Source organism: Crocodylus siamensis, chromosome 11 (assembly GCF_052110815.1).
Source record: "Crocodylus siamensis isolate JL-2025a chromosome 11, ASM5211081v1, whole genome shotgun sequence".
Taxonomy (NCBI): Eukaryota; Metazoa; Chordata; order Crocodylia; family Crocodylidae; genus Crocodylus; species Crocodylus siamensis.
Window position 1 is genome coordinate 52,256,045 of NC_143405.1, and position 26,034 is coordinate 52,282,078.

The 26,034-nt window shown below is 45.1% G+C and overlaps 1 long non-coding RNA gene across 2 annotated transcripts; it reads left to right on the top strand.

Annotated features, from left to right (window-relative positions):
- The first annotated feature begins 15,899 nt into the window (after window positions 1-15,899).
- On the top strand, window positions 15,900-25,813 carry LOC149855888 (uncharacterized). Of its 2 annotated transcripts, none has more exons than XR_016438594.1 (5): window positions 15,900-16,291; window positions 20,939-21,062; window positions 21,996-22,069; window positions 22,590-22,747; window positions 23,296-25,813. It is a non-coding gene; the product is annotated as an uncharacterized LOC149855888 (long non-coding RNA). The 2 variants fall into 2 exon arrangements; XR_016438595.1 differs by having other exon boundaries at window positions 22,590-22,739.
- The last annotated feature ends 221 nt before the right edge of the window (window positions 25,814-26,034 follow it).

Sequence of the window (26,034 nt, forward strand, 5' to 3'; positions counted from 1 at the left end):
AGAGTTAGGTATCATGACTTTAGGAGCCGAAGTACCATTTTGAAAGCAACTGAGGTATTTAGGAACATAAGTCCCAGTGATTTTTTTTTTTTCCCCGATTCTCAGGCTTGCAGGCACCCGAGTCACTTTCAGATCGAACTTAGGCTCATGGAGTCCCTTGATTATCACACAGATCTCTGTTTGGACCACAAGGACTGGGGTCTTTTTTTTTTGCTGTGCCATGTGCTCGGTGCTGGTGCTTGCAGCCGCGGTGCATAGCGCGTGTTTGGAATTGCTGGGACGTTCTCCAAGCACACGGAGCTTCCTGGTGGCACCTTCCAAATCACCCCACTGCAACTTCCCTGCCACCCTACAGGAGCCTGAAGCTCTAAAGTCACTCAGGCATTTTTTTATATGTTGCTGGTAGCATCTGTGCCACAGATCCCCCACCTGGTGAATGAAGATACTCATTCTGCTGGACACAGGTGCTGGCAAGACAGTGAGATATGCAGATACTATGATGATAATGACCCTATAAATATCAACACCAGCTAGATAGGAGCATTTGGACAGCCTTGCCCAACCTAAAGCAGCATTTGTGGGTTTGAGTTATGATGAGTAACCTGCCACCAGGCACCTTGATAAAACAGAGTGAGCAAAGAATGGCCACCCACTGCTGGCATTTCAAGCTAAGCAGCTGCAGGCCCCCACTGTATCTATGGTTTGCACAAGTTCTGCCTTTTTGTATAGTCTGAGGTTAAGGGTGACTCATTAGCACCTCATCCTTACAACACTTGTCACAGAGTCTTGACAGCCTTTTTATATTTTGTTTTTAGGGAACATAGTGCTCTCCCTTATAAATTAGTATGTACAAAATAGATATGGCATCAGCTGAGGTTAGATTACTATACAGTGCTCTACCAATGGCCTGGCATTTGACAAACTAGAGCAGGCCACTGGACATTCGCTCCTTGGCTTTTCGTGACAGTTAACAGTGAGCACTGGTTGTTGGGCAGGGGTGGTGGGCCTGCCTGCGCAATTGCAGCTAAACTGAGCCCAGAAATGACCATCAGGTGTTTATTACTTACTCATTGCTAATGACCTGGGCTGAACCTGATGATTAACAGCTGAAAGCACCACAGCCCTGACTTCAGCTTTAGTACAGCTTGCACAGACTTCAGCGGAAACTGTTTGCTGGTATGAGGACTGGATTTAGTATCTTCTCGTTTCTCTGGAGTCACTCCTTCTGCCTTGTAAAATAGGATCCAGTTAGAAAGCTAGAAATCGGCTCTGCACTGTTCTTCTCCATCTGGACTTTGGCTGAGTTGGAATATGAGTGCAAGTTTCATAGCTTGGCCTCCTCTCTGATTTTCTATTGCCTTCTGCCCTTCTCTCTGACTATCGCTCCTTCAGTCTTGTCTATATTGTCTTGCTTGTCTCTGTTTCCCAAGTGTTTTATCTCTCTCTTCTTTTCTTGAGTCTACCCAGATATTCCTGACTGTGGACAGGCAAAGGATTTTTATAGTATGTGATACTTGTGCAGGACAGTTTCCATTGTTCACTTCCTGGGCATATTTTAACATCCTTTTTTAAAACTGGAAGCTTTTTTCCCCCCCACTTTGCTTTAAAAAATACTTTGGATTATTCCCTAATACACTTTCTGACTTATCAACCTCTCCTGAGGTAAACTTTAATCTCCCTTTTAATACTCTGAAACCGCAGCAGACTAGGGTAGCTTAGATTCTTCTTAGCTTTCCTTCTTTTAATCTGTCATACTAACTAGAAGTACAAAGGAACATTGCATAGGAATCCAGCCTAGACTGGAAGAGCAAGAGAAACCTGGCAAAGTCATGTAGGTCTTATCCTGCTTTGGGAGTCCAGTAATTCTACGTGCACTTGACCACGAGCAACACAGCAGATTAGGTTGTTTTTGCCTATGATGCTTATTGGTGAGCATTTGTCTACAAGACTAGGGACAGACATTATACATAAACCGGTTTAAGTCATCAGAAACCCAGTTTGAATTAAACCTGGTTAAATGTAGTATTAGACTTAACTGTGTGACGGGCTGGCTGGCAGTGACCTGGCCCAGGGGTTTTGAAAGGGCAAAAGATGATTGGAGGACTTGGGATTCCCTTTCTGCACCAATCAGTCCCCAGAGACTCCCCTCCCCCCTGTGTCCTGATTGGCCCCTTGGGTCACCTGGAGGGGGATAGAAGGGGCAGCGTGGGCTGACTCTGGAGAAAGACTAGTAAGGGACAACAAGGAAGGAGCTTCACAGAGCTGAGCTAGCAGAGCAGGAACAATGCCCCAGAAGAGCCTGATTTGTTCCCAGTATTAAAAGGTATGTGGTTAAGTCCCCATTGGTGGTCTGGTTCTGCTCTATAGGGGGAGGAGAGTCCCTGTACCTCCCATAGCACTTGTGCACCTGCTTTGATCCCTTCAATTGGAGAGGGGGTACCTCTTGGAGTACTGCCCGGTTACAACTGATTTGAGTCAAACCAGTTTTAGAAACTTCTTTCCCAGGCCCCTTCCTGGTTCAAGTTAAATCACAGTCCCCCAGCATGCTTTTTAGTGCTGGGCTGGGCTGTCCGCTCCAGCAGAGAAGTGGGGGGGGGGAAAGAAGGGAGGGACTGCTTCCCCAGGCAAACCCTGGATGGCATCTGAGGCCAGGGCAAGGGTTTAAACTTCCCTTCCCCTGAGTACAGAGCTTTCCTGCCATGCTAAAAACTTACTGCTGGCTACAAATCCCAGAGGCACCTGGGAGTTATCAGCAACCCTGTGGAGTCCTGCTGCTGTGATTTTTTTCTTTTTTGTGGAGGGGGGGGACTGCAAATCCCAGAGGCATCAGGGGAGCAGGAAGAGGAAACGAACACATGGCCCATGCTGGCTACATGCCAGAGAGCTGTGTTATAGTGCTTCCCTGCCCCCCCCCGAGCTTCTGGCCTGAGCCGCTGTAGGGGTGTGACTGCATTTCCTGAACCAAAAGTGAATGCCTGTCCAGTTGTTTCTTAGTTATATCTCTGCAGCTTAGGCTAACCTGCAAAGACTGAATTGATTCAGCCTTGGGCTTTTTGACTGTCTGTCAAGTATAGAGCCAGCGTATGAACATCTGTGTTAGAGGTTTCTTTGCCTGTCCCTGAGAGGGACTAAGTAACTCTTGGGCTAAGTACAGTCACCTCAGCAGTTTCAAATGAAAATTCCGTCTTTCTGGGGAGCAAAATCACACCTCAGCCTTACCTAATGATGTGCATAAAAACCAGACGCACAGGTAGGGGAAAGGACATTAAGAGGTGAAACGGAAAACTCCTCGTGTTTCTTGCTTAGTCAGACCTGATTTGGGAAGAACCTGATTTGAAAGGAAACTGAAGACACCTCTGAAAGAACAGAGCAAATCACCATCACTTGCCGAAGGCATTTCGGGAATAGCGATGGACTGAGGTGCGACATAGTGGTTAATACTAGACCTTCTCTATGAATGTAGGGATCAAATGCTGATGGCATTCTGGTTTCTAGCCATCTTTCTTTCCAGGGTGCTGCAGTCTACATATTTTTATCTCTATAAACTGGTCATCTTAAGAAGGATCTAAACTGCCCTGGCCTACTGATTTGTTGGCTGTGTGCAACAAGACTTTAGAGCTCGGTTGAGGATGGTGCTTGGATCTGCAGAGCTTCCAAACCAGGCACAGAGGACTTGCAACCATCGGTCTCCTAGGGCCTGTTTTTCAGCGGGCAGTATAGAGCTCTGTAGCTCTAGCTCTATTTATGCTGAAACTGTGTAATGTCTTGGAGGGCTGACTCCTAGCTTCACTTCTCTCTTCATATTTATGTTTTAACAGCTTGAAGCTATTAAATTGGTGGTGTGAGCCGGGGTTTTCATTGTTTCAAAACAACACCTATGATTGCTTGTCATTTACATCAGACTGTGGCACAGCATGCTCTTTGTCAAGCTGCCTAATCTAGACTCCCTGCTACTTGGCTTGAAAATAGGCTTTGCCTTAATCAGACTGTAACCCGGGCAGTACTCCAAGAGGTACCCCCTCTCCAGTTGAAGGGATCAAAGCAGGTGCACAAGTGCTGTGGGAGGTGCAGGGACTCTTCTCCCCTATAGAGCAGAGCCAGACCACTGATGGGGACTTAACCATATACCTTTTAATACTGGGAACATAACAGGCATAAATCAGAGGGTATAGTGGACACTACAATGCCCCAAGGGGGCAGGATTCAAAGGTTAGACACTTACAATCATTGACAAAAAAAACAGGGTTAACAAAATATAAAACATACACAGCAAAACAAACGATATGGGTTGGTGAAATATAAAAAAGGCACAAAATGCAAAATGTCAAAGGACAAGGAAATATAGGGCCTTGGTACCTGGAGGGGGAGGGGGAGGGGAAAAGACAATGGCCCCTTTCCACTGCAAGAAGATTGGCTTCTTGCTAGTTCATTCACCTCAGCTGGGACTTAAACTCAGGTTTCCCATGTGAGAGGCAGGAATGTGGCTACACAGCCATGACTGGTAGCACTGCTTAAGTCTGTTAGCGGTCTTGACCTTCCCAGAGCCCCGGCCTCACATCGAGCTGCCTGGCCTCTGATCGGAGGAGCTGGAAGCAGAGCTGGGAACCCCTCAGGTCGCTGCTCAGATCCTTCCTGGAGCGGGGGAGCCTCTCCTGCTGGCTGCAGCCTCTCCCAGGGGATCCTGGAGCCCAGTGGGGAGCCTCTCCCACCGGCCGCACGCTGCGCTGCTGGGGGTCCCACTGCTGCCTGCAGGTCCTGCTCTTTCAGGCTCTTCTAGGGCACTGCTCCTGCCTCGCTGGCCCAGCTCTTGCCAGGTCTGTGAAGCTCCTTCCTTGTTGTCCCTCGCTGGTCTCTCCTGAGGTCCCACGCTGCCCCTTTTATCCCCCCTCCAGGTGACCCTAGGGGCCAACTGGGACACTGGGGGGGGGGGGAGTCTCTGGGGACTGATTGGTGCAGAAAGGGAATCCCAAGTCTTCCAATCATCTTTTGCCCTTTCAAAACCCCTGGGCCAGGTCACTGCCAGCTAGCCCGTCACAAGACTAAGACCGAAAGGCTAGTAGAGGCCATGGCTGTAAAGGACTATTTTCCTCCAGCCTGTTTTGAGAAAACAGGTCGTTTAGCTATCAATCTCTGTGCTAAGAATGTGAGTGATGCTGAGAGCTAGAGCTGGGTGGGTAATCTTTTTTGGACAACTATCTTGTCGGCATATGCTACTTGGATGAAACCAATGATTTTCACAGGAACGAATTGGTTTTGATGAACATTTAGGGAGATCTCTCAGGTACCGGGCAGAGCAGGAGATCAAAATGCACCTCAAAATAGCTGGTTAAGACCCCCACCTGGAATGCTGGAGACCCTGGTTGAATTCCCTGTGCTTAATTAGGCCGGAGGTCCCCCATAAGCAGGTGGTTGTCCTAGCTGCAAGACTGTTGAAGGGATGGATTTATCTTCTGTGTAGTGTACTTGTGTGTGTGGGAGGCGATGTTTTCCCCACTCCCGTACTTCATGAAAACCTGTGAAACATCACCCCTTTGCTCTGCAGCAGAATAAAAAACCAAAATGGAAACCTCCTACACGTCTCATGGACTAAAATTCTTTCTTTCCAGTCAGTCTTGTTGAGAATGTTTGAGCAAGGCCGGCACAGAGTGCGGCTTTCTCCTGCTAATTCAGAGATGCCTGCCGCTAGGTGATCATTTTGCCCATATTGCTGACCTTCCCACTTCGCGCCCTCTAGTCTTCTTGGAGCCCAAAGTCAGCCAGATGAGATGTACCAGCTTTCTTGATTTGGCTTGTTAAAATCATCCATCAAACTGTTTTTTTTTCATGCATGTAAACTGCCTTTTTTATTTGGCTTAAGAGAACTAGTTAGCCTATTAAAGTTTCTCCGCTGTTGAGATGAGACAGTGAAATGTTTATGACAAAGTCTGGGCCATGTGAATTTGATATGACTTTTGAAGTTAAGTCCAGTGTAAATGGCTGGGTTTTAAGGACAGACTTTTATAAATGATAACCAGAGCCCAACAGATTTCCTAAAATGACATGGGTCAGAGAACCTTGCTCAATAATCCCTGCATCCAGCCCATAACTTCTGTTTCCCTATAGCATATCTTCTAAAAGGCAACCTATTTAAAGCCTTCAAGTGATAGAGAATCCCTTCCGTACCAGATTCCAGTGTATCATTACTGCCTCGGCTTTTGCATCATCTGCCAATCCTTTCCATACCTTTTTTTAGAGAATCATTGAAAATCAGGGTTGGAAGGGACCAGTGGAGGTCATCTAGTCCAGCCTGGGGGGTGCTGTGGCTGCCACCCAGGGCTTGGTGCTGGTCAGCCTGAGTGGCCAGAGCTCTGAGACAGCGGATGGCGCCCTGCTGAGCCGGGTCGCACCCATGCGATGCAGCAGCAGGGATACCACTGCTGCTACTGCCGGTGAGTGCAGGGTGCTGGGGCCAGGCAGGAGAGCGAATGGGGAGTTGGGGGAAGAATGGGGCTGGGGCCGGCCGCGTGGGCAGGCAGCGTGCTTCAGCACTGGGGCGAGGGCCAGACATAGAGATGCTCTGGCTGGCTATCAGAGCATCTCTGTGGAGGACCGAGCTTCCGGTTGCCTCAGGGCACTGCCCCGCTTTTTTCCCCTGGGGTGTTTTTTGACCCCTGGATATCCAGGAGCCTAATTTTGCCACTGTGCGGCAAATTTGCAGCGGGGGGAATGTTTTGTTGTTCCCACCTGTGCCACTTGCAGTGTCTCAAAGCGGGTTGTGCATGCTTGTCTGGATGTGCCCTGTGAAATTTCTTTTGGCCCAGTCTCCAATTTGTCGAGGTCACTCTGAATCCTAGCCCTACCCTCCAGCATAGCTGTTACTCCACCAGCTTGGTGTCATCTGCAAACTCGCTGAGGGTGCGCTCTGTGCCATCTCCCAGGTCGTTGATGAAGACACTGCACAAAACCGGCTCCAGGACCGACCCCTGGGGCGCTCCATCTGAGACTGGCTGCTGACTAAACATCAAGCCATTGATTACTACCCTCTGAGCCCAATGCTCCAGCTAGTTTTCTATCCGCCTTACAGTCCACTCATTCAGCCCAGACTTCCTGAGCTTGCCTGCGAGAATGTTGTGGGTGATCATACCAAAAGCCTTGCTACAATCAAGGTACACCACATCCACTGCTCTCCCTGCCTCCAGAGCCATAGAAGGCAATCGGGTTGGTCAGGCATGACTTGTCCCTGGTGAATCCATGCTGACTGATCTGTATCATCACCTTCTCCTCCAAGTGCTTAGAAATGGAGTCCTTGAAGATCTGCTCCATGATTTTTTCAAGGGGATGAGGTGAAGCTGACTGCTCTGTAGCTCTCTGGATCCTCCATTTTCCCTTTCTAAATATGGGCACTATGTTTGCCCTTTTCCAGGCAAAATGGACTTCTCTTGATAGCCATATATTTTCAAGGATTATGGCCAGTGGCTCTGCAACCTCATCATCAGCCAACTTCCTCAGGTGCATCCCATCCAGCCTCATGGACTGGTATATGTCCAGCTTTTCTAAATAGTCTCTAACCTGTTTGTTCACCGGTGTTGGCTGCTCACCTCTGGCTCCTAACAGCTGTGTCTGCAGTGAGAGGGTATCCGGTATGTATAACTCTTGGCATATTTCACGTGTAGGTATTTGGGTGGCATATGTCATGTAGATGAACACTTGGCATATTTCATGTAGATATTTGGATGACTTCTCCAGAAGCAAAAACCAACAAGTTATGCAGGTTTCTTTCTGAATGCAGAAGGAATAGAAAATGCAGAATGGCCTAGACTAGAGGTAAATGCTCACATGCAAAGATCATTAATTAACAGGAAGGGGAAATGTAAAACTAGTGAACCAGCAGTGAGACTCGCCTTACACTATCTAGTTGTGCATCTCTGTAAAGAGTGTGAAGACTTCGGCCATTAAGGTCCATCCATCTTGCACTAATGTACGAGATACAAGACGCATGGAGAGCCAGGCCACTTGCTTCTTATGGTGGCTGCCAGTGACTCGGTCGGCAAGTCCAGACGGGGATGATGTGTTAGATGAGAGCATAGTGAGACTCGTCCAGCATACTTCAAAAAGAACGAGTCTTTTTGGACGACACACATACAGTGATGTTATCTCATTGGTAATTAACTGCTCTAATGGGCCACTTTCCTGCTCTTTCCTCTCTTTCAGACGATGTGCTCCTGTGAGCCTGAGCTGTGCTAGAGGGGTAAATGAAAGGCAATCAAAAGCATGGGTTTGCTGCATGCTAGTACCACAGATTAGGAGCTACATCAAAGGTTGCCTTTACTAGCACTCTAATATGGATTTATCCACCCCCCAAATTTCTCTCTGCTCCCTGCATTCCTTGTCATCTCCTTGTCTGTATTTTCCAGGGCTGCACTGATTTCCTAGTCTAGTGGCTGAGCCCTCTTGCTATCAGACTTGAAGTGTAATATTCTGCAGTAAAACTTTAACAGTAGGATGGAGAGCCAATCAAAAGTGCAGTCGGAGATCCTCTCAGGCTCCAGAGTGAATTGCAATTAAAATAACCGCAGCTGGGGAATAAGCTGTGACTTTGACAGTTTAAAAGGACGTGAGGCACCGGGCTGCTTTTGGGACTGGAAAATGAGAAACTGCAGACTTAAAGGATGTATCTGTTTCTCAGACCTTGAGTTTGCTCCCTTCTTTATTTTAACTGTAGCATAATTAGGGAGGCTGATGGCTAAGAAGTCTCAACCTGAAGCTTTCAAAATGAGTGGGCAGTTCTGAATGCCAGTTAACCTGATTTACCCACTGCTTCGTTTGTGGGTGCGGATACAGTGGTGCTGAGTCAGGGCTGTTCCTGTGTGTAGACGAGACCTGGGTGGTTTGTGACTTGGTGAAGGTCTTGTGCCCTGTAGCAGAGCTGAGAAAAGGAGCCCCGGCTTCCCTGTCTAACGTAGCAAAGACTTTCCAGCTTCCACAAGCCCTTCCTGTTGAGATTTTTCTGACATGACTCAAATACTACAGTTTTATTTAAGGGAGCATGCCTGTATGTGTGTGGTTTTATATTAACAATGCCAAATCTTCCTACTGGGGAAGACTGGGTTAGGTGCTGTGGCCACAAAAAAAAGGAAGCAGGAGGTCAAGGGTGGTGGAGTGGGGGGAGAAACCTTCTGCAGATCTGTCAGTCCTGCTTTCATGGCACATATTATTTAGGTTCACTTTACATTTTGACTTCTCCCCTTGCAAGGTACTGGTATTTGCGGGGGGAAATGATCAGGATGGGAAAGGGGACTCTTTTTCTGTCTTACCCAGCTGCTCTGCCTATTGTCTTAGAACTGAATTTGAAAGTTGGTGTCAGGTAAGCACAGCAGGAAAACTGACTTTTTTGAATGATAAAACAAAGGGAAAATATCACCTTAGTATGGGTCGTTAAGCATTCTTTGCTGCTTTGCCATTATCACCTGGTTGCGTGTGTGTGTTTACAAGTGCACCACAGTTTTCTAGGCATAATAATAATTAAAAAAAAAAAAAAATTCTGTGAATTTTAAAATGACTTCCATCTGGACTCCAGGGACTTGTATCTTGTTGTACCTCATCAACGCCCCTGAGCCGAGAGCTGTTGCTTTATATTCATTCAGCCTGTCTGGGATAAGCAGTTGTCACGTCATGACCCTCAGAGCCAAGGCTGTGTACGTGAGACAAGCGTGTCAGGCAGGGGGAGGAATCCATTGCCAGGAGGGTCCTAGGACCTTGGAAGGAGAAGAATTAAATCACAATAGCCCCTTTGAGTGGTGGGGACCCTACAAGGAAGGTTTTGTACGCAGGTTTCCCTAGTCTTTCTTTTTCTTGGCTCTTAAATTTTTGTGCTGCGTTCATGAGCGACGGGTGCACGCTTCCTTCTTAAGATCTGTGTGTTCCTCTGTTTTCACTGTAAGGAAGTTGCCAGCATTTCACATAGAGGGTACGCTAGGTACAATGGGTAACTTATTCTAGACTACTGCTAGAAAAATATACGGATCTCTTTGTTTCATGCTAATAGGCTGTGTCTTTCAGGAACAAGGCTTTTAAGCAGATAACCTCCCTAGAGAGCACAATGTAATAGTGATGCTATTTGCGTGTGTTGGCTCATCCAGTGCAGGTACTCTTCCTGTTGCTCATCCTCCTCGTAAGTCATGCGTCATGTTCATACCCATCGAATTCCAATTCTGCGTTCTGATTGGCTAAGCTATATTACAGCACTATTGTCCAAACATGAAGTGCTCGGCACAAAGCTCTCTATGGCAGCAACACATCTCGACTGTCCAGAAGACGTTGCTTGCTGTGGATCTGAGCACAACACTAGTTGCCTAATTCAAAAATCTCTCCTGTCTAGAACAGAAGATGGGAAGGTGAGGTCTAGCACAGTGAATCCTTTAAACTCCTGTGACAGCTGACTGTCGCAAAATAAATGGCTGCAGTTGATGCTATTCCTCACTATTAGGCCTCATTAGGGTAGTTCACAGCCTTTTCTCGCCTGTTATTACTTCTGCTTAACAGACTAGAGAACCTCAGGCCCAAACTAGCCAGGGTGAAAGGGGGGTGAGGAGATGGGAGTTCAGATATTGTCAGTAGTCACCGTTCAGGAGCACTGGGAACATTTTCATGCCTTTGGGAATAGTTTGGGGGTCCAAGCCTTTGGGCCACTCTGGCCATCCACATCTCGCAACAGGCCATCTTTAGACCTTGGGACATGGTAGAGCAAAGTCCTGTCACTGAATGACCCTTGCTTCATCTGAACCAGCAAGTGTTGACTGTAGATCAGATATCTTTCCAAAAATCTAGTTTTTAAAAAAAGGCAGGCTATGAGAGGATTGTTGCTGGGAACGTTGTGTGATATCAGCCTTCCAGCTGGGGTTAATGGACTCCAATTTAGTGTTAACTGCATCTACTATAAAAATCTTCTCAACATGTTCTTTCTGCATGCATTCTCCTCATGGCAACTACTTCAGTGTTTTCAACACTTCTTTTAATATTCTGGTTTTCCTTTCTTTTTTTAACTAAAGAACTGGGGAACTAGTATGAGGTCAGAACAGTACCATTGCTTTTGAACCAAAACCACAAGCTGCATTTTTTTTTTTTTAATCAACATTAATTCTACTTGTAACTTTTTATTTTCCTTTGGGTTAATGCTGCTCACGGAGCGGAAGAGAAAAGCGAGACATTCACACACAACAGGCTTAGCACCCTAAAGAGAGAAGATTGGAGAGTAGGGTCAATGATCTAGTCCTTCTAAATCAAAAGCCTTTTTTTTTTTTTTTTCCAAACATTGATACCACCTTTTGTTGCCTAAACTGGATTACAGTTGCAGTGAGGCAAGCTGTATTTGTGGTTTTTAATTGCACAGTGAAAGTTTTTGATGCATGGGATAAGAGCATCACTGGGGTATCTAGTTTGCAAAATAGCTGATGTGAATGGAGCCAAACATTACATGGCTTCTTTCACAGGTGTTCCCTATATCTCTTAGGAAAGCTTGCAGGTTTCAGAAGAAAGTTGCATATTTACAATAAAGCCTAAGCGAACATTTCTCCTCCTTGAGGACTTTGTAACAGGCAGGCAGTGTTTAGCAGTTGTCAGATCCCTACAGTTACAGCCAGACTCCATTGCCATGACCTCTCTACATAGCTGGGAAAAATGAGTGTTGTGGGTTAAGTGCATTTCTGAAGGCCAAATTCTGATAAATGTTAACTGCTGCAACGGGGTAGCACTTAGGGCCTATTAAACACTCAGTGTAAAGTTCTTGACTCTTGTGTTAAGAGCCTGTCCAGCTTGCATTTGCTGGTGCTGTGCATATGCTAGTAAAGGACTGCAGTAATAGCAAGCCAAGCTCTTCAAGAGCCAGAGTGCTTCCGGACATAGAAGTCAGCGTGATGCCCTGGCAATTGCTTCCATGTGGCTCTATTCCGATTTGCATCCCAGTGCGCAGCACTTTGCAGAGCAGCCCAGATGTGCTGTGAATAACAGTGCGTTTCACATTTAACTAAGTGGAACCAAACAGACCTGTGCCGAATGGAAAAGAAGAACAGCTCAGCCAGACCCAATCTTTATTAAATTCCTCCATAAACACGCCCTGCTGTATTAACTCTTCTTTCACTTTGGGATCCATTAGGATTCTCTCTCTCTCTCTTTTGGTGGGGGGAGGTGAGGGAGTGGGAATTGCTATCTCTTCTAGAAAAAATCCTTCTAAGTCTATTGATATGTGTGAGATGGAAGCAATAGTGTCAGTCAAGACCTCTCAGATAAAGGAAACTGAGACTCCTTTGCTTGAGAGAGATACATACCTCTGCTTCTTAAGAGAGTGAATTCACTTTATTTTAGATCTGTTCTTTGCTGTTAGGTACCCTGTGTGCTACATAAGGTGTTGAGGATCATCATTATCCTTTTTTCTTTAAGGAAACTTGGGTGTTGGGTTCATAAAGCAATTGGATAACTGTGAAGAGAATCCTGGTGGCACACTTGACCCAGGAAGCGGTGCTGGACAATGCCGCCCTGCTTACCCTTTTTGAGAGTCAGCCCTGATGGCTCATACCCAGCAGTTTAGATGACTAGCATCTTCCACCCCTCCAAGTAGACCTGGCAGATGGACCAGACTCTGGACAAGCAGTTCAGATGCAGCATGGAGCCTTTCCCACCCCATAGTCTCCATACCAGTGAAGGGGGAAGCTATGATTTGGCTCCCATTACTGGAGAGAGGTAACTGGCATTGATTTTTTTCCCAAGGAAACCAGGTGAGGGGGAAGAGAGGATTTAAGCTTCCAACTTACCTGTTGTGGACTCTTTCCCTTTGCTTTCTTAGGGAATCAATCCCAACCTTTTCAGTCTCTCCTCCTATGAGTGCATATTCCCTATTCTCTGAATCATTTGTTTTGTTTTTCTCTGAATCACCTCTAACTCTGCAATACCCTCTCTGTTATGGGCACATACTATTTTATAATACACATACTATTTTATATGAAGCCTCACTGCTGATCTCTGTAATCTTTGGTAATCCCTCACATTCAGGGATGATTGCCTTCCATGATTGTTTTATCTGTGTGTCCAAAAATGGCTGATGAGGCCTGTCTGGGATCAACAGACTCTACTGCAGCTTGGACACGTGTTTCCATGTGGGCAGGTGGTGCTGGGTTTTGATTTGGTCAGTGACACTGCTTCTGCTGCTCCTGCTTTTCCTTCTCCTGTTGTTGTGAGGTTTCAAAGCACTGAGATCCCTGCAGCAGACTTTTCCTCCGCTTGGGGTGGTCCTGGGTGATGGCCTCCCATGAGTTGACATCAATGTTGTATTCTTTTAGGACGTCCCTGAAGACTGATCATGTAGTAATGATGTAACAGGAATAGGTTGAAATACAGGACCTAATGGACTGGAACATCTCTTAGTCAAGAGCTACGCACTTTGGGACCCACAATGATGACCAACTACTTCTCCTGATTTGATGTAGCTTAGAGCCCTTCTTGGGGTCTGAATAGGTTAAGCCTTCCCTCCCGCGTCCCTCCTTTGTGCATGATTTTGCATTTTATATATAAAAAACTTCAGGAACCATTGTGTTGCCTTTGGGACTAGCCAAGTGGGGCATTAACCAGCTGCAAAGTACAACTGAGGACCACAGAAGAATACAGCTTTCAGCTTTTCCTATTTGTTAAAGCTTTTGCATGTATATGGGAGGCTCTCCTCTAAGGATCTCAGTTGCTCTAGAAGCTGTTTTACTGGTGAGTGAATTGAAGCATACAAGTGCAGTGACTTGCCCGTGGTCACACTGGAGCTGTAGTAGGTAGAACAGAACTCCGCCTTGGGAACAAACGCCATAGGATATAACATTAATGAGTTATGGTTTGTTTTTCGCCTGTAGAAGAAGGGGTGGGGGGAGGAATTCATTGAATAAGGTTTTATAGAAGTCTCCAGAATTTTTTTTTCTTTTAAAGAAGGGAAAAATTCTTAGATTACGTGTGAGTAATTTTCAAAAAAATTCATGTGCATTTGGTTCACGTTGCATGCTGTCGACCTCCTTTGTGTAGGGGCAGCAGGAGCTCTTCCCCTTAGTTGTTGGCTTTAACATAGGGCACCTTGTCTTTTGGGCAGAAAAGCTGTTGGTTGGTTCTGCTTGCTGTCACACTTCAAGCTGGCTTTTTTCTGTTTCAGCCTTTCATTTCTAGAACAAGGCTGTTTGCACACACAGTGGTGGAATTATACGTGTGCTGACCTCTTTCTTTCTCTGGAATTGTCATAATAAGCACCTGTCATTAAGACTGTCTGCATGTAAAAGCTGTTGTTTGTTTCTAACCTTTATTCATGGTGGCTAATTATTTTCAATTTGTCAATAGTAATTTCTGTGGTAGAAAAAGCACAGTGACTCAAATGAACTGGAAATGGGCAACAGTGACACATGGGGTGCTGTGTGCATTAATGCTGACTACTATCCACACCCCTCTGAAAACCATTCAGTGAACGTCAAGCATGGAAACTGGACTTTATTTCAGCTGGGCTGACTTCCTGTAGCTCCACTGATTTTTACACTGCTAAATAGTTAAACTCTTGACATGGTTCTAGTCTCCCTGATGTCATTGAACCACTACAACGTACAGAATTACTGCATGCAGATTTAACAGCTTAAAAAAATAAGCTCAAAGTGGTGCTGAAAACCTGGTTACTGCTTTTGTAATAGTGGCTCCATTAAGCTATCAGAGTTGCTTGATTTTTTCCTATAGCTTGTATATCTATAGCTATTGGATATAGCTGGCTTAATTCCAACCTGTTCTTTGTAAATAGGGAAGACTTTGTTTTCAGTTACTTATAACTCAAGAGAAAATTTTGAAGTGTCTGCCTTGGGGTTGGACTAGATGAGCTCCTGAAGTCCTTTCCAGTCCTACTTTTTCTGTCAAGACCAACATTCACCCAGTTTTAATTGGCTTGAATTAATGACTAACATCTCAAAAATTTTGATTCCCCCTCCCCCTGCTTTAAGAATACTTCCCATAAGTTTGTGAAGGATTTGCTGTGAGCCTGATGTAGATTTTCTTTCTTTAAATAACAAAAGCAGCTGAATCCCTCAAGTCCAAAGCGGAACTCGGCTTTATCTGTGGGACTGTAACTGGTGTCAACGGGATGTGAAATCAAAGCATAAACCAGGCATATAACCGATCCGAACTGCAACTTGTGTTGCCAAAAATTTGATTCTGTTGAAACTAATGGGGAAAGGGAGAGGGTTTTTTTGTTTGTTTTTTCAATACAATGCAAGATGAAAATGGTATCAAAGGAATTGCTGAAACACTTTGCATGGGGAATTGCATCTGGAATAACTCTTCCGCATGCTTCATGTTTTGTGAGCTCTGGATGGAAAAATTACAGCAATACAAATAATTGCTACTTAGTATTTAGTAAATGGGGAAAAAGTGAAGGAGAAAATATTCCAAGGTACCTTGTCATGGTCTCAGAGGCCAGGCTTATACTGACTCTTGGCTGAGGTGAGAAATAAGCCTTGCCCGCTCCCTCCTGCTCTACTGGTGCCCAAGGCCAGCAGTTGGGCAGAGTAGAAGGGCTGCCTCTGCTACAGGTTTGCTACCGTGTAAAATTCTGGTTAGATTAAGACCATCAAAACCCCCCCAAAACAAACAAAGAAATGGGAACAGCCTTCTTGCTGATCTTCTCCTGAGCTCTTGGTAGTAAACTGAAAAGAATGCATGTCTGAACAAATTGCATCCAGGCAAGTTACTATTCACCTCCCCGAGGGGAAAGAAAAATCATAGCTGTGCTATAGCACATGACCAAAATCTGTTGGCCAGATGGGAGCGGTGTGGAGGGCCCAGCTGGAAAGCTTTTGGAGCAGCTGAGATGAGCCTGGGACTGCAGGCCCCCCTCCCCCCGCCCCCTCTATTCTCGTTCCCTCTCTCAGTTGTGTTTGCTTTAAGTTCTGGCAACCAGTTCCTGGCTCCGCGTCTGCCCCGTCACTTGGCTGTCCCCTACTCATCAGTCTGACCCAATCTCTTACTGACTCTAATTTCAATATTTTTAGCAGGCAGTGTCTGTCTGTGTTGTTCCTCAGGTCTCCTTCTCTACCTGTAAGTGCTCTGGGTATGCGATTAAAAACTAGGGCTGAGTGAAGCTTCGAGTGCTGATTCGATTCTGAGGAGATTCGGCCTGATTCGGTGGCTGAATCTCTAAATCTGAATCGCATCAGGGGACCAATAAAGAGGTCTGAATCATCAAAGGTCTCCACATCTTTTTTGAAGATTCAGAGAGCTTCGAGTTGATTTGGACAGTTCCCACTGGCTGCAGCAGGTAAGTACTCAGAGCTGGTAAGTAGGGGATGGGGGAGGGGAGGCTGGAGGAAGGGGGAAGAGACCATGGGGGGGGATCCCTGTCCACCCCAGCTCCCGTTGTTTAAAAATACACCCCCACTTAGCGAGTGCTGCCAGGCAAGGGGCAATCCCCACTGCATGGGGGGCTCTGCCACGAGCCCCCCTCCCCTCCCCTGCTCCCTCAGCCCCCCTGTGGGTGCCCTGCCCAGGCCAGCTTTGGCCCTTTAAGAAAAAAAATCTGAGGAAAAACCCCAGGACTCACAGCTCCTGCAGCAGCCTTGGGGCTTCAGGGGGGCTTGTTGAGAGCCCCCCACATGGCAGGGGCAGCAGGGAGCAGCAGAGATTGCCCCCAGTGGCAGGAACTGGTGAGTTCAGGGGTTTTTCTTGTTTTTTTTTTTTTTCTCTTTCTCCCCTTAAAGGGCCGGAGCTGGGGCAGGCGGGGCAGGCAGGGCAGCCATGTGGGAGCTGGGATAATGCGGGGAGGTCAGGGGGCTTATGCAGAGCACGCCATGCAGTGGGGGACAGTGGGGATCGCCCCCCACCCGGCAGCACCTGCTGAGTTGGGGCTTTTTTTCCCCCCAAAGAGCTAGGAGCTGGGGCCAGTGGGGCAGCCGTTGCCGGCTGGGAGAGGGATGGGGGATGGGCCTTGCTGATTTGGCCGAATTGATTTGGGACTGTGTTTTGAATCACCGAATCGAATCGCTGCCCCCTGAATCGGCCGAATCCAAAGCGAACACTAGCCGCTTCGCACAGGCCTATTAGAAACAACAGCACGCCAAATAAGCAGGATTGCCCCCCCACCTTCCTCCTAAGTGTAATACTTCCTTAGATCCCTGACACATACATTTTACTGAGTGTTTGTAGATAATAGTAATGATGTAGTAAGATAGTAATATATCTATGTGTCTTTTCCCTTTGGGCTGGTACACAAAGCCACCCCATATAGCTCAGAGGTTCACTAATAGTCACAAATCCTACATCTCCAGTTGAGTAATCCCCTGAAAACTCAGTTCTGAGTGAGTTGAAGACTGAGACTTTGAGCTCCAGGATGAAAAACTTACTTGTTCAGTCATCCTAAGTGTGAGGGTGTTTCTTTTCTTTTAAAAAAAATTTGATTCACGAGGGAAAGCCTGTGTTTACAAGGAAATAGTGGCTTTCATTGCCTTTTTTTTCCTTAGCAACAAACTTAGCTAATGTTGTTAAACTTTAGACAGGCATGTGCAAACATGGTAGTTGATGCCTATTGTGTTTGAACCATTCTTCTTAAGGAAGATCCTGTGAATAGTCATCTGCCATGCCCTAATGTGTTCAAAAATACTACATTTTAAAAACAACAGGAAAACTTGGATGATGTTTACTGGTACAACTGTTAATTCTTAAACCTATGGATTTCAACCATGCAAAACCCAGGCTCCATTTGACATAGTCTTAGGGTCAGGCTGAGGTAGTGTTGCCCTGAGGGGTCAGGCCAACCCTCAGGATCTCAATATTGTGCTGTTAGACAGGAGGGCGCTGTGTACAACTGCACATGCACACATAACAATCAATGAAGCACACACTCACTAGGTGCATATACCCTATTAGGCATACACACTCACACTACCAGCTCAGGCACATACACTGTACACCCCAAAACTTAGACACAGATCACTAATTCATATATCATGCACATAATACCTTGTGTGTGTGTGTGTGTGTGTGTGTGTGTGTGTGTGTGTGTGTGTGTGTGTGTGTGTATATATATACACACACATACATACACACACACACACGTGCACACACACACACACACTTGCACTAGCAACTCAGATACACATTTAAAATAACTAGTCTAGGTTCATGCACATCTATCACCAGTTTAAGCCTATACACGCTACACACACCAAATTGAGACAGAATCAGTTACCAACACCTGCATATTCAATACACATATGTGGATTACTAGTTCATATATCACACACACTGATCTCTATATATGTATATCTGTGTATATTCACTACTTTACACACATACCACCCACCTATACATACACACAAGTGAGTTCCTAAATTGGGTATTGTGATGTGTATGTATGTATGTGCTTGGTGTACTTGGGATACCTGGGGAAAGGTTAAGGTAAGAAAGTAGAAGTATAGGGGGTTAAAGTTACCAGGACCAGGATTAGAACGGGTGGACTACAGGGGCCTGGGCTGAAGAACTGGGGCTTGGGGGTAACTTTAGGTTAATTGATCTTAATTGATTAAAAGACAAGGCCCAAAGCCTACAGAACAGGGGAGCATGGCGGCACAGAGTCTGGGACTGGAGCCAGAGCTAGTGGGAAAGCTGAAAAGGTAGATGGGGAGAGGAGGGAAAAATGGAACTAAAGGAAAGTGTGGGTGTTAAAGAGGGGCTCTGGGTATGGGGAGCCAGAGGATGGCTCCAGGGAGAAGTTGCAGAGAGCAGCACTAGGTGCTGGAAGCTGGAGAGAACTGCAGGACAGCTAATAGGAGCTGGGAAGCTGCAGGAGGAGGTGGGGGGGAGATTACAGAAGGTGCAGGGGGGAGGGGGGAAGCCTGAAAACAGAGAGGCAGGCAGCAGAAAATCACAGGAAAAGGAGCAGGCAGCAGGGACAGCAGGAAAGCAAGGAGAGGCTGAGAGGTGGCAGACAAGGGGAGATGGAGTTGGGAGGAGATGGGGAAACTAGCAGAGAGGGTGGGAACTGGAGCTGAGAGAGAGAGAATGAGGCTGGAATTTAAGATAGGGAAGCGACTGGGATTCAGTAAAACATGACCCAGCTCGGGGTTGCAAATGACTGGTTTTATTGAACAGGGGAGATGGTGACACAATGCCAAACTGGTTCCCTTACAACCCCCCCCCCCCACACACACACACACTGGCAGCAGGGGTTAAAGAGGCTTGGTGCAGGGGTTGAAGTCCACTGAAGTCCAGGAGGAGAGAGAGACAGAGAGAATGAGTCCAAATTGTAGGATGAGGTATGCAGGTAATATCTACCTATCCAGGCTGGAAGTTGATCCTTGATGGTCAGTCGGGGTCTCCCTTCAGCTTGGTGTTGTCCAGAGGGGGTTGCTGGCAGGGCCTCTGGGGTGGATAGGTGACGTGAAGCTGGTCTGGTCCAGATGGAAATGGCATTCCCACTGGGTCTCTCTTCACTGCTCCTCTTTATAGGGGCAGACTGTGTGACTTTAGTGACAGGAGGCATGCCCAGGCAAGGGTCAGCCTCTGGTGTACTGAGCATGTTCCATGCAGAGATGTGCAGTTTTGGGTGTCTGTAATGGTGGGGTACAATGGTAGTGTTGCTGGTTCTGCAGGGTCTTTTGTTTTTCAAATGCTGGTCTTGCCTCTGTTCCTGGGTGAGGTCCATGGCTCCTGGATGAATCAATGCAGGGTGATGGCCCAGTTGTTACAGGCCATTCAGTAGAGGCCTGCTACCATTGTATTTCAGTCATACCCAATCGCACTCATTCATCTGGGAACCAGTTTACATGGGAGGGGTACAATGAATCATATTGTTTAAACATGGGATGCCCAGGCAGAGGACAGAAGATGGAGGCTTGACATATAAAATGGAAACTTGACCTGACTTTGGTTCACTGACGAACACAGGCCTAAACCATCCAATATCCATATGAAACAATAGAAATCAGTACAAAATGATAATAATACAATATACAACAGTAAAAATTAATACAAACCTAATAATTCTAAAACAATGGATATCCAAGACCAAAAATTTGCTACCAAAATAAAAATGTTTAAAGCTTATCCTGAGTTTGAGCTCACTTATACTTATCTATAGGGAATGGAGCAGGAGAGAAAAGTCAGAAATGGTTGGGGAAGGGGAGGGAATGCATTTGAAGATAAATCAAAAAAAAAAAGAAAAATGGGGGGTTTTGCTACAGCAGCTTAGAGTATTTGATCCTGGGCATCTTTTACTCTTTACTCATTTACCAAGCAACTTCCAACCTTAAATTAACCTAACCCATTCTGAACTGAGGTTGGAAGGCTCTCCTAGCTCTGTTGGGAGTTTGTTTCTAGAAGTGACTCAAGGCATAAATTCACTCCTTGTGTTTGTCTAAGTCAGGAATTTTTTGTTCTATATCCATGACAACGTAACTGCTAGAAGCTGACTTTTGTCATCAAATACTAATAGTGTGCAGTTTTTACAGTATTCATAGTAAATCTTCAAGACAAGATTAATCTCCTGGTAATTCTTCAGTGAGGACCCCTAGCATTCTAGCTCCCCAGGATGTGCTATCAGTACCCCTTGCCCATGACTTGGAGAAATCTCCTATAGATACAAGATGTAATTCGGTCTTTAAGATAAGGAACTGGACTCTTGTCCTCTCTGATCAGACAGCAAATGTCATTGAGAGTTTATGTGGAGACTAGGGAATACCAAAACAGATTTAATAGAATGAAACAAACTGCTATCCGCATGGCAAATTTCATTTGCTATTGATATGGTTCTAGAGCTGAACAACCAACCAAAATGGGTTTGTACTCTCACCCATCCCTCATATCATCCCCTCACTTGTTCTTTGTAGCTTTTGTTCAAGTAATTGCCTATAGTCCTGATGGAGTTTTAATGGGTGCTTCTTTTATACTTGCAAAATTATTTCTCTTCCAGATGCCAGTGGAGAGGAACTACTCATTACTTCCATCTTCACTGGGTCCTTCATTTTTTCCTATGATTTATTTTAAAGAGAATAGCTAATATACTGGATCATTACACAGTACCATAAGGAAATAAGGTATGTATAACTTCTCAAGCTCATGAGCTAATTTTAATTCATGTTCACATAGAAGATACAACAATGATAGAAGTGCTTTATATTTCTATTGGATGTCCTCCTTAAATGTGGAAAGAAATATATGACAACTTAGCAGCTGAAAAATAGCAAAAATTGAAGCTAACTTGTGTGATTGTACTCCTAGTGTAACATCGATTGTATTTGCTTGTTGCTGAAAGGGATACATGTTCATAGCACTTATGAAGCCACTTGATTTTTCCAGACTAATTTACTCTGGATGTACTCCATGCTAAGGGGTGGGCACATGATAAGCTAGCCCAAGCAGGCTGCTTATAGTAGGTGTTACAACAGTGCCTGGTCAGTAGGTAATGGGGAAGCCAGACTGCACTGAGCAAAAGGCAACCCTGGGCTGGAAGCGGCCAGTGGAATTGATACTCATGTACAGTTGTTTTTTCCCCTTTATGAAGGGTAACTTTACCCCAGAGTGGAATGGGTTACAGTGGCACATGGCTTTGTGCCAGCTCTGCTTCTACTACTGAATTTACTGTGCAGTAGATACGCTGTGAAGCTGCCCTTAGCCTGGTTATCAAGTCTGCCTGTGTGTTCCCCATTTCTATATGTCTTTGTCAATTTAATTGTATTCTTGCAACTTTAAGAAGTTCAAACTCACAGGGAGATAAAGCCCAGGCAAAACAAAATTTAGTAAAGGGTGGATGGAGAAAGAAAGCGCACCACATTCTTACTGCTCATGAACACATATGATGACTCCTTTTCCTGCATTGTCCAGCTGCTTTAATCGGGTGAAGCTGTTCTGAGTAGCAGGATGGCTTTCTCATTTGGGTATCCTATCAGGCCTACTCCGAGCACTTGTTTCTACATGGAGTCCTGCCACTCTGGGACACTAACGGCAGGTTTTCCTTGACAACTTTGCAGGAAAGCAGAAGAGGGTGAGGGGAAGAAGATGGGCAAGGAAGGAAAGAGTGAGAGAGAGACTGTACTCCTACAGGGTAAGAGGTCATTAAGCAGAGTTAGAACTGGTGTGTCGCAGGTTGCATGGATTCTCCAGCAACCCTGTGGACCTTGATCACCTGTGGGAAGAAAAGTGAAGGGTAGGAGAGCTGTTGCCTGGCCTGCTCCAGGAACTTCACCATCAGCAGCTATGGGGTGGGAGGGGAAACGCCACAGGTGCCAAAAATTTTTGAGTGCTTGGGTCACTTCTTAATATCCCTGTAGGCTAGCCCTTATGAGATGGCCTACAGACCAGTCAGCAGTAGGTGGATGACCTCAGTCTGCCTGGCAGCCTGTCCCTAGAAGCTAACCATTTTCCAGTAATAGGCATTAACAATTGATTGTGTTTTTCCAGCTGCATCCATCAGATTTAAGCAAAACTTCTTAATAAGAGTCTGTGTAAGGCTTCATTTATATGCCATGTCCCTAACTCACTAACGTTTATTTATGCTGGGTACTCTGATCCCAAGAAACTGGATGGTAGCAAATCCCTACATTTTTATTTCTTTATTTTTTTAGTGGATGCTCTTCAGGTAAGGAGGACGTACAGGCACATAGGGATTTAAAGCAGTACTGAGAACGTAATTAATAAATTGCCTGGCTTGCAGAAGCCTCAGACTGTGTCTGATAATAAGGATCTCCATTACAGAGGATGTCAAAGGAGAAAAGGTACTACTGTGAGTACTGCACAAACATGTCAAATCTGTTTACAAAACTGAAGCTAATGTTTGTTAGAAAATATGAAAATACAGTTGTTGTTTTTTTTCCTTTTCATTTTAAGTAACTATGCCTACTTCAAAAACGTAGGCATAGTGTCAGGGAGAGTTACATTAAACACCCCAAATGGTAAATCGGGAGTCCAGCATCAAATATACAAAGCCCAAACTATTTTTTTTAAATCTCTTTTATTTGTGTATTAAAAATAAAATAGATCCTCTTAGAAAACAATTCTGGGGAAAATCCAAACACTTTCACATTTATACAAGTCACAGCCCCTTTTCCACTCCCTCCAACCCACTCTGCTTGCTGAACATCTACATAGAACACCAAAAATTGAGGAGGAAAAATAACCCCTTCCAAAATGAAATGAACATGAAGAAGCCCCTAAACATAACTTTCTGTGAGTACTGACTCCACTTTCCTAATTGTCCAGCCTTTATAGGACAGATATGCATGGAAAATGTGGAGAGAAATGAGGCAAGCTTCATTCTCCTTTGTCTTTCAGTGGCAGGAGGTGTCTTTCAGTGGCACATCACTGACTCCAGTCTTCCATCCTAACTGTGGAGTGTTAAGGAAACTCATGGGACATGTTCAATTTAGTTCAGATTTAGTCAATCTTGCAAACCAAAAGTAATTTCAGATTCTCCTCTTACTCATGAACCTTGAAGCAAAACCATTTATGGTTGTAGGCATTTCTTTGCCTTCTGTGCAAGGAACCCCGTAAAAACCAGAGTTCCTGACTGTCACGAGGAAGACGGCAACCCGAGCGCATGCAGGAAGTCTGGCAGCGTACACTGTCTCAACAAATGAAGAGGGGGGGAATGGGATCCCCCTTTGTCATTCACTTTCAGTTCTTTTCTTGCAAGATGCCCTTGTGAAAATGGCATGTATGCTGTTGTTCATTTTGTACTGTTTGTTTCTCTTGGAAAAACAACCTTTTTATGAAGGAAATGCCATAGCAAATCACGTCTGGGGGGCACTTTTTCATCATGTATCCTCTCTCTATCAAATAGTTGTTTTCAGTTGAAAGTCTCTCCAGGCCTCTAATCCTCTTCAGGTACCGAGGCCTCACTACAGAGAGTGCATGTTCCACGCCAGACCCCTGCCTGGGGCACAGCCCAGTTCATTAACCTTATTATAATAGGTTAATGACCTCAGTCTGCTTTCTCCTGCCCTGGTGGTGCAAATCAACTGTATACTTGGCTCACACTTCCACTGCTTTGCACCGCTTGCAAGCAGCTGAATGTGTTGGGAAATTTGGCCTAACAATACAATGTCAGTTTTGGATATCGTCAACTCATCAGAGAGATTGCTTAGTGCATAGCCTCATATTTGGTATTGGATGATACTGTTCCAAGCTATGACGTCTGCATGCTTCTTAAGTGATACAAGACACAAACTGCACTATAACAGCTGATCCGAGTACATCTGGAGCTCCTTCTATTTCAAGGTAGTTAAAAATGAAGTCTTCCAAAGCATTAGTGGCAATAATGCAGAGGGGTAAAGCTAATGAAGGTGTTATTCTTGGTTGAGGGTCTCTCTGGGGAGGTGGGGTGCTGGAAGTGCAGGCAGCCCTTGGGGACATTCAGAGTACACTCAATCAGGAAATTTTTTGAAAAAATATCTTTTGTTGGAAAATGCCAGTTAAGTGAAAGCAATTTCTGTAGGAGCGTGCATGCCAGTTCTGACTGGAAAGGTTTCTCAGCTTCAGTATTGGGTTCTGTGGTAAAAATTGGAGAGAAACCAAAGTGAATGAGTTCAGCGGTTAAAGCATTCACTTGGATGTGAGACCCAAGCCCAGACCTTATTCGATTTAAACCAGTCTCCCAGGACCGGGAGCCAGGTGTGTTGACTGTGACTGTTCTGGGTCCTCTGTTCTCAAGTAGAGGGAGAAAGGGACTGAGAAATAGAGGAAAGGGAGAAGAAAAAATATGGAGGTGGAGGGGAAAAGCCATGTGTTTGTATATTTTAAATGGGGTGGAGAAGGGGGAAGAAGCCTTGCTCAAGTCTCAATTCCATCTCATTTTTAAATTTCTATTGTATCTGAACATCATCCTGCTTTATGAATTTCATCTAGTTACGTTTATTAGAAGAGCATTTTTCCACTTACTTGCTAAGCATAATAAAGTGACACCACTTAATACTAACAAAGAGGGATGTTGCCTAGCAGTTTTTATTATGTTGAGCTGTTTTCATGCAATCTCCGTGACTTGGTGTTAACACCGAGTGGGATCCCTGTGTCTAGTTTATCTTTGCTGTTCTGTGAGTTGTGTACTGCATTAAACTAATGGAGTTGTAAGCACTTCTGTAACCACGCTGCACAAAACTGCTCTTCTACTCGTATAATAACTTCTTGTTGTGCATTATGATGTTCCAATGTAATGTTGTGGAAAGCAGCTGTAGAAACTCTAAGGACCGAGCCTTGGACTCAGGCCAAGAGATCAGTCTCTCTTTGGGAAGGATGCATTCTAGTTCACACATTTTTTAACCGTTACCCTTTTTCACTGGAAAAATGAATGGTGTACATTTTGATGGTAAAACTGATTAAGAAATGGGAGTGAGAGTTCTTAATTTCGAGGTTGTTGGAAACGTAGGGATTAGGGACCCATTCCTAACATTTTTCTTTTTGAAGTTTCATCTTCAATCTGAATTTCCTGGACTTGGAACACTTTCATTTTTCGGTTAATTGCTGCATTCTTACAATATTGTTCACCCAACCACTAGTAAGAGCCAAAAGATAAAAAGAAACAACATGCACCTGTTACACAAATGAAAATATCTTTAAACACAAGTTTAACCTGACCTTCATGCAAAAGTTTTAAAATGTCTTATAAATGATGCCACGGTAGGGTGGTGTACTTGCCTAAAACCTACCTGAAATCTTGCAGCAAGGTAAGGAGTCTGACAAGGTAGAATCGAGGTTGTTGGAAACGTAGGGATTAGGGACCCATTCCTAACATTTTTCTTTTTGAAGTTTCATCTGAAATCTGAATTTCCTGGACCTGGAACATTTTGATTTTTAGGTTAATTGCTGCATTCTTGCAATATTATTCACCCCAAATTTTGTATGTTTATATATTTATACACCCACACACCCATTCTCATTCTCCATCTTAGGTTGGTCTGTCTCTCTCTTTCCCCCTGTTTTTGTGGATTGTAATACACGGGATGTAACTCCAGAGCTCATTCTATGCACTAGCTGCTCTGGTCTCTGAAATGTGCTGTAGAAAGCTATATGGACATA